Source organism: Felis catus, chromosome F2 (assembly GCF_018350175.1).
Source record: "Felis catus isolate Fca126 chromosome F2, F.catus_Fca126_mat1.0, whole genome shotgun sequence".
In the NCBI taxonomy this organism is placed as follows: Eukaryota; Metazoa; Chordata; class Mammalia; order Carnivora; family Felidae; genus Felis; species Felis catus.
The window spans coordinates 2,189,935-2,199,342 of NC_058385.1; positions in this window are offsets into that span (position 1 = coordinate 2,189,935).

Sequence of the window (9,408 nt, forward strand, 5' to 3'; positions counted from 1 at the left end):
CTTTCGGTCCATCCCCTAACCCCGGGCAGTGCTGCCTCCCCAACATACATGGAATGCACAACCTGGTCACATTCCAAAAGCTGCCAACCTCCCTCTCCTCGAGGCCAGATGGGCACATTCTGTTTTCCACTAGTTTATTATTTGGTTGCCATCTTTGTTCCCTGCGTTGGCCTGGAGGGTATCATAACATATATAGAAGCCCTTGCTAAATTTACCCAGCAAGTCTTTTTTTTTTTTAATGTTTATTTATTTATTTTGAGAGAGAGAGAGAGAGAGAGAGAGAGAGAGAGAGAGAGAGAGCGCGCATACAAGTGCACAAGCGAATGGGGAAGGGTAGAGAGAGGGGGAGAGACAGAATCCCAAGCAGGCTCTGCTGAGCCTGATGCAAGCCTCGATCTCAAGACGCTGAGATCGTGACCTGAGCCAAAATCAAGAGTCGGATGCTTAAACGACAGAGCCACCAAGCACCCCTCGTCCAGCAAGCCTTGAATGATAATAATAAAACCTGTCCTTACTGAACACTGAAATGTTTCTGATAAAAAGAGCTGTCCTCCAAAATAGGATGGCTTTGGACCTACTAACTGTCTCAAGGGGACACTTGCATTGTTACCCAAACAGAATGCTTATGTGTTCATACCCAGGAAGCTGCTAATGGGTCAGGGGTAGATTGTTAGGGGAGGTCATCAAGAGGACATGGCTGCTGTTTGACCTGTGAGCTGAACTGGGCTCCCCTCTCCCTCCCATCTTTGGAATGTGTGTTCTCTTTGCCTTCCCAACTCCCAGAGGCTGCTTCAAGGACACAGCCTTGAGATGGCGACGTGGCACTGAGAGCTGGAAGGTAACGCGACCGGGCCCAGTCAAGGACTCCATATAAACTAAAAATGTGACAGGTGGCCTCAGAGATCTTACCTTGCACAGCCCAGGACAATCCTTGCACAGCCTTCCCTTGCTTATGGAACCTGCTCCCTCCCCATCTGCCCCATCTGGGAGCCTGCTTCTTCCTTTCTCTCTCTGCCCCAAATAAGGAGGCCAGTTTCAAATCCCAGCCCGGAAGCTCCTGGGAGCACGGGAACCGCCACATTCCGGCTCTGCACCGGGACACCTTCTCCCCCACCAGTGCTGGGGATTGGGGTGCCCACTACTGCCTGGCAAGGGTGGGAGTCCAAGCCCCCTCTCACCTTTGCTGGCAGGGAGGGAGGCGGGGCCATGGTTTCTCTGGGGTGCTGGCTGCAGCACAGGGAATATTCTCAAAAGTACTCGTCTGGCTAGCATGCCCCTTTCCTGGCCTTTTGACCGGACTCTGCAGGCTTTCCTTGGGCTTTTACTTTTGTCTGCTCTTTTTTGATTTGGTCTGGTTCTGCTGCCCATTCGGATTTCCTGGTTGCTGGCTTCTCCAGGATGCAGTGTGAGACATACGAGGGGAAAATAAGCCCGGGGACCTCACCACCACATTCTTCCTTGGATCCAAGGACCTTGGCCCTTCCTCTTTAGGGATTTCTTGTATCTGCTCAGCATGTAATGTCCATCCCATCTTCTCAAGCCAATTTTCCCGCCTTGCTCATTTCTGTAGACATATTCTTTGTATTTTCTTTTCTTATTTCTCTCTACGAGGTTCTAAATCTTGACTCCCCCCCTTCCCCCCAAAATGGTGCTATTTCATTGCAGCTGCATTAACTTTCAATATTAACTCAGAGAGAATTTTCATTTTTATTGAATTAATTATTTTCCCCCAAGGTCAGTGTGTCTTTCCATGGCTCATGGCCTCATTTGTGTCTCTCTCTAGTGTTTCAAACCTTTACTCATGCTGGTCTGTGTTTGGTGGGGTGTTTTTATTCTTAGATATTTTTTATTACACGTTCTCCTATCTTCTCTTCTGATCACTTGTGTTTGTGTGTTACAGACTAGTGATTCCTGTATGCTAATTTTCTACCTAGATACGTTAAGAGCTTTTATGTCATTTATAATAGTTTTTCACTGATTTTTAATTTTTTTTTATGTTTATTCATTCTTGAGAGATAGAGCGCAGGTGGTGGGAGGGGCAGAGAGAGAGGGAGACAGAATCCAAAACAGGTTTCAGGCTCTGAGCTGTCAGCACAGAGCCCAATGTGGGGCTCGAACACATGAACCATGAGATCATGACCCGAGCTGAAGTTAGTCAGGCACCCAACCGACTGAGCCACCCAGGCGCCCCTCACTGATTCTTTATAATTATGTAATAAATATACCATCTGTAAATAAAATAATTATTTTATCATCTACTTTCTGATTTTTATAGCTCATTTCTTCCCCTTGCCTAATTGTGTTGGGCATTTTATTCACGCAGTGTCAGATAAAAATGACCAATGGAGGGGCGCCTGGGTGGCGCAGTCGGTTAAGCGTCCGACTTCAGCCAGGTCACGATCTCGCAGTCTGTGAGTTCGAGCCCCGCGTCAGGCTCTGGGCTGATGACTCAGAGCCTGGAGCCTGTTTCCAATTCTGTGTCTCCCTCTCTCTCTGCCCCTCCCCCGTTCATGCTCTGTCTCTCTCTGTCCCAAAAATAAATAAAAACGTTGAAAAAGAAAAAAAAAATTAACAAAAAAAAAAAATGACCAATGGAGCCGAGTTGCACAATGTGGGGAGGAGACATTGTTCACATCTTATTCCTTGAAAACGTATCTCTGACTTGCAGTGCAATGACCTTAAAGCAGTGATTGTAAGCCCTTCGCTTGTATTTGCCTATAATTGGGGTATTTCCAATACTTTTCCATTAAACATTTTGCTTTGAGATTCATCATGATACAGCCTTTTCAAAAAGCACATATCTGGGGCGCCTGGGTGGCTCAGTCGGTTAAGTCTCTGACTTGGCCTCAGGTCATGATCTCATGGTTCCTGAGTTCAAGGCCCACTGGGCTCTGTGCTGACAGCTTAGAGCCTGGGCCTGCTTTGGATTCTGTGTCTCCCTCTCTCTGTGCCCCTCCCCCACTCATGCCTTGTTCTTTGTGTCTCTCAAAAATGAATAAACATTAAAAAGAAAAGAAAGAACTAACTCCTGGTCTTTTTAAAAATGCTATCCCCTTAAATATGATTTTGAATTTATAAATTTTTCCCTTATATTATCAATCATTTTTCTTTCCTTAGATTTATTTTGTTGTTCTATTGTTTTTTAATTCTTCGGTTGGAACTTCATTAATTTATTTATTTTTTTTTAATTTTTTTTTTCAACGTTTATTTATTTTTGGGACAGAGACAGAGCATGAACGGGGGAGGGGCAGAGAGAGAGGGAGACACAGAATCGGAAACAGGCTCCAGGCTCTGAGCCATCAGCCCAGAGCCTGACGCGGGGCTCGAACTCACGGACCGAGACATCGTGACCTGGCTGAAGTCGGATGCTTAACCGACTGCGCCACCCAGGCGCCCCTCATTAATTTATTTTTATTCCATTTGAAAATTGTTGATAACATGAATGTTTAAGGTTAGGAATATTTCTCTTACCTCAGCTTTAGCTCTAGATCCAAAGCTTTGATATTTTAGCAGGGGTGCAGGGCTGTGAGAGCACCTGATACTGTAGAGGGGGTGGTGGGGGGCAGGGCGGTAAGAGAACCTAACACTGTAGGGGAGAGGGGTGGGGGTGCCAGGCTGGGAGAGCACCTGCCTCCGGGGCCCATACAGACCAGGTTCTGTCACTTGCTGGTGACAAGCTCCAAAGACAGAGAGACCAATGGTGATGAAACAAGACAGGAATTCATGTCAGTGAGGCCAACACCAGGAAGACAGTGGACTGGTATCTCCATGACTGATTCCAAAGTGCCAAAAACACTTCCAGGTTTTAAGGAAAATGTGGGCCAGAGGTGCGTGGGTCCGAGCGTGGGTTTCAGCAGTGAAAATCAGGTTGATCGATGTCTAGGGCTGGATCGCGGGTGGGTCTCTGGTTCAGCGCAGTCCCTACTGAAGGGGCAGTTTGGGTCCAGTGGGTGGGCCCTTTGCTCCCAGACCTTTTGCCTGAGTCCAGAGATAAGCTGGAAAGCAGCGGTGAATCACGAAGTTTGAGGTCAAAAGGGAGGCAGTTGACTCCTCTTTCAGTAGAGTATTCTAATTTTTGTTACACTCTATATTGTTTATAATTGTTGTCTGATTTTATGACTCAGAAGATGCTCAAGCGACTTTTAACATTTTGGTTAAAAGAATACTTGCTGTTAGGGGGCCTGGGTGGCTCAGTCGGTTAAGCCCCGACTTCGGCTCAGGTCACGATCTCATGGTTCTCGGGTCCGAGCCCCACGTCGGGCTCTGTGCTGACAGCTCGGAGCCTGGCGCCTGTTTCGGATTCTGTGTCTCTCTCCGCCTCTCCCCCACTCCCGCTCTGTCTCTCAAAAATGAATAAACATTAACAAAAGTTATTAAAACAAGAATACTTGCTGTTCACTGTTTTGTTTTCCAGTTTTGTTATCAATTCCCAGTCTTATTCCATTACTACCAGATAAATGTCAATTAATATATCTTCACTTCTTGTGAACACTTCCGTGGATGTTTGTAGGGAAAGAAAAAGGCTCAACTTTTGGTTTCAAGAGGTGTGTGACTTACTGCATTCGTTTCTCTAACGCTGCAGGAAACTTCTCACAGGTTCGGCAGCAACACAGACTTGTGACCTCGCAGTTTGCATGAGTCAGGAGTCGGGGCAGCTTGGCCGGGTGCCGCACGCGGTGTCTCACAGGCCCCAAGCCAGGGGTATCCTGGGCTGTCTTCCCTTCGGGACCCTGGGGTCCTCTTCCAAGCCGGTTCAGATTGTTGGCAAGCTCAGTTCCTTACGGATGCGGGTCTGAGGACTTCCCTCTTTTCTTGTGCCCCAGGCCCGAGCAAGCGGAGCTGAGAGCCTGCGTACTGCCCCCTTCTGGTGCTGGCAGGAGATTCAAGCCACCCAAGCCCTGCCCAAGGAAGCGCTCTCATCTCAGCCCACCCCTAATCACGAGAAAAACCCCAGGTCTGTCTCCTTCCCCTGTTCTCTCCAGCCATTTTCCAACCAGCTCGACGGTTCACTGTTGGAAAAAGCTCCATTAGGTCGGCAAGAAATCTTTTCATCCCCTCTTGGTGTGTGTGTGTGTGTGTGTGTGTGTGTGTGTGTGTGTGTGTGTATGTGTGTGTGTGTCATTTTGTGACGGACAAGCCACGCTTTGGGTGGGGGGCTTCATCCTCCTCAGCCAGGTAGTTAGGATAATAGGTGCTCTTAGCAGCATGCTGAGTCAATGATAACGACCGCCGTGGTCTTCCTGCTCCTGCTTTGGCCAGCTAATTGGCCCTGCTGTCCCAAGGCAGGCTTGTGACTGGGTTGTGCTGTTCTGCATTTGCTGCATTTGCTTGCTTACCAAGCTTCTGTCATGGATCTAGTCCATTTATACCAGATGTTTCAGGAATTAACTGGTATTTAGAGAGGGGAATATGGAAACAGGGCCCTTCTGAAAGTCACTCCGGGTCACGTATCTTGGTCTGGACTTACATACCTGTGCATCTGTGATTGTTAATTCTATATTGTAACTTGACTGGACCACAGGGTATTTTATGGTTAAACATTATGTGGTGAAACATTATTCTGAAACAAATGGACAAACAAACAAAACCATTACTCTGGAAGTTTCTGTGAGTCTGTGTCTGGATGACATTAGCATTTTAATGTATAGGCTGAATAAAGCAGAGCGACCTCCCCAATGGGGCTGTGCCTCATTCAGTTCCTCCGGGGTCTGAATACAAGGGCTGAACAAGAAAGAATTTGACGTCAGTCCTTGGTCTCTTCCCACCTTCAGTCAGACTCAGACTGGAACTTACACCATCCATTCCCCTGGCTTTCCTTCTTGCCAACTCACTCCGCAGAACTTGGGGCCTCTCAGCCTCCATCACCACATGAGCCAATTCCTTATTACACACAAATACCTATGTCTAGATAGATCTCCTTTGTCTCTGGAGAGACAGTCTTTTGTCTCTGGAGAGCCCGGACTGATGCAGTATCTCAGAATGTAGCTTTGACTGACATTAGGCTTAGGGGAGAAACCCTTCACCTGTGACCAACTGGTAGGGTGTCTAAGCCAGGAGTTGCTCCCAATCGACATAGTGACCAGGGGAAAGGCTTCACCCTGTGTGACATACAGGCCTATTTACTAGGTGATCGCTTGTGAAAATGCAGTCATTACGTGATGTGCTGGGCTCCAGACTCTCGAGAGCAGCTGACTCACCGGGACCCCAAATACTTTCACTACTGTTATTGCCCATGCCTGGATCCTGATTCTCAGGGGTCATAGAGGGAAACACCATGGCCTCCTGTGGCACAACAAAGGAGTTCATGGAAATCTGATTGAAGACCAGGGTCTTTCCACCCTGTAAAGCAGCCATCGTCTTCAGGGACACCCCTAACGCAAGATACTCATTTCAGGCTTTCTGAATGAAGAGACTTGTAAATAGAGCAGAGAAAAAAAAACACCCTGAAACATATCCAATTCAAAATAATCTACTAAAAGAATAAAGAGAGAAAAGGCCTCTTACTGGCCCTTGAACCTCTTTGACACATATTCTGAATTAACTTTAAGATGTGCTACAATGCATCATTTGGCAAACCTTTATGACCTTAATTAATGTCGGAACTCAAGCTCACCGATAATGTCACTAAATTTAAAGGAGGTAGTCCCTACAGTTCTTGGGGCATTCTTGAATAGAAAACAGAGGCCAAACAGATATGCCTCACCTTAACGACTGGGATTCTTCCCTGCGGTCACACCTATTCCCTTAAAATACCTCATAGTGGTCACGGATGCACTCATCTAATGATAATAAGGTAAAATTAAGCGTTTGACACAAACTGGCATGAAAACAATGAAGTTCTGTGGACTTTCCTGGAGGAAACCAGTTAGTATGGTCTGATGTAAATTCTATAGGAACTTCAAGAATTAAAACCCATTAATTAAAACCCATTAAACAAGACCTATTTCGTGGAAGAGTGATATGCCTATGGCTTCTCTAACTAACAGCCCGATGTGGCCTGTTCTTAAACTGGAAAGAATAAATGGTGCCTAATAGTACAAGGTTCCCTAACTCGGTTAAATTCTTAAAACTATGTGGTAGGTCAAGAACGACTCAGTCTCTGAGACTGCCGAGAAACAGCTACTGATTTTCTCAGCATTCACAACTTCTTTTAGGCATTTGGGCTCTAGAGGGAACATATTCCTTATTTACAAGTTTTACTTAAGCCTATTTATGCTGTTATCTGAAAATCATCCCACTCTAAAAGGAGCCCCCTCTACCAAAAGATTCTAGAACATGTCCGAATTGCAATACCACAGGCACTGCCATAATTGCTCCCCCCTCACCCCACGCAAAACCAAAGCAAACCAAAACAGCAAAATCACTTCTTTATAATAGAGCCTTTTGCAACCTCTCGTCGTGCCTCTGGGTTCTTCATACATCCTGTGATGACCACTAGTGACCCAAAGGCATCTGCCGCAAGCAATGCCGTCCTTAGCCCCTTGCTACCCATGATGAGAGTGTAATTGCCAGCTACACACTGGTTTCTCCTAGAGGTACAGGCTCCCACAGCCCCTGTATCTGCACCCAGCTGCCCATATACCTTAAGGCTGCAAGCTCAGCGACTAAGGTCTTAACACAGGATGGAGCCACACCTGGGATGTCTGACATATTCCACCTGCAGGAGGGGGTGGCTCCCCCCGTCCTCAAATCCTTGCCAGTTGCCACGGTTCAGGAGCTTCTCACTCCTCTCCCGGAAGCCTTGGATTCCTGGGAAGCCCTTTAGGATCAATAGAGTGAATAGCCCTGGATATTCACACCTCTCCTTACACATGGTGGGGCTCACTGGAAAGCTCTTGTTTTCCATCCCTCGTCTAGGGTGTCCCTGATCAAGGATCGACACCAAGGATTAGCTTCACAAATGGCCAAGCTTCAGGCAGTCATGTTAGCACCAGATGCCCAAGCCCACCAGTGGCCCCAGTCTGCCCATATTTGCACTCTTGGTCAAATGCCCAAGTGATGCCCCTTTTGGGTTAAAGAAATCTGAGAATCTCTTGCTTTATCGAGACCCAAAATATAAATTAAATTCCCACATGTTTTTAAACTTACCAAAGCCACAATACAAGCCCTCAGCAGGACACTGCTCATCCCCGGCTCATCACTGCTCGTTACGGAGAGATCAAGATGTTTGTGTCACTTCTAAGAACACACAATTTGGGGCTCTTAAAGCAATCAGCGGATGGGGCACCTTCCCTCCTAACCCCAGGTTACGGGCCCCACACAGCAACTTGAACTTCATCCCATAGTAACGGCACGTTTCAGTCCTCTGTAAAACATCCCACGTGGGTTTTGATGAGTCTGACTCCAGTGTCTGAGGTTTGCTGACGGCTGTTAAGCCTCAGCCCTCTCTCGTCCCCATCCGCGCCCCCATCTGGGAAAGCAGAAAGGAAAGCCTGCCTGTTCCCTCTTCTGCCACTAGGGGGAGAGTCAAACGATGTCGACATGAAGTCAACCCCTTTTCACAAATGGGAGCCCGCACACCGGCCCCATCCCCTGACCACACTGAAAACCTCTCAAGCCAGCCAGACTCCTTTCCTTGCTTTCCTAAGTCATTTTTGGAGCAGCGTGGGAGGCCCATCCTCCTTTCACCGTAAAACCTCGATTGTGTAAGGAATACAACTGTGCATACTCTCTTGGTATATGGTTGGTGTTACCAGTCTCAGTACTGGAAGCAAATTTTGAGTGGAGGTTTATTCTGTCGACTCAGGGTGGCTAAAGTATTAACCACCCATGGGAAGTTTCTATCACGCTTGCTTGCTTTTTTAGTGCCAGAGGTGGAGCCTCTGTGACTTCTCTGTTCTCTGACCTCTAAACTTGCCTGATTAGGTCAGGCCCACCCAAGGTAGCTTGCCTGATTAGGTCAGGTCCACCCAAAGTAATCTGTTGTTTGATTAACTTTAGGCCAATTGATTCAGGACCTTATTTACAATGGCAAACTAGCTTCACCTTTGCCATATGAGGTAACAAATCCCAGGAGTGGAACCCATCACCTTAGTCATATTTTATTGCTAGAAGCAAATTACATGCACCACCCACTTTCCAGGGGACACTATTGTACAATGGTTATGCTCGCATTTGCCTACTATATTCATTATTTAGTTATTAGTTATTTTTGGTTTTCTATAACCTTATTTATCTTTGATCACTTATATTTGCCACAATTGAGAGGGGCGAATTTGTCTCGGCTAACGAACATTTTGTTTGTTTTTCCTTCTCTTCTTATACTTGTTGCTTTTAGAATGATGCTATGCTATTCTCACATAAGTTATAGCTATTAGATCTGCATTGTGGATACAAAATTTATCATTGTAGAGTGTCCACTTTGTAACAACTATTTATTTCCTCATTTATAATCCTGAATTCCATCAC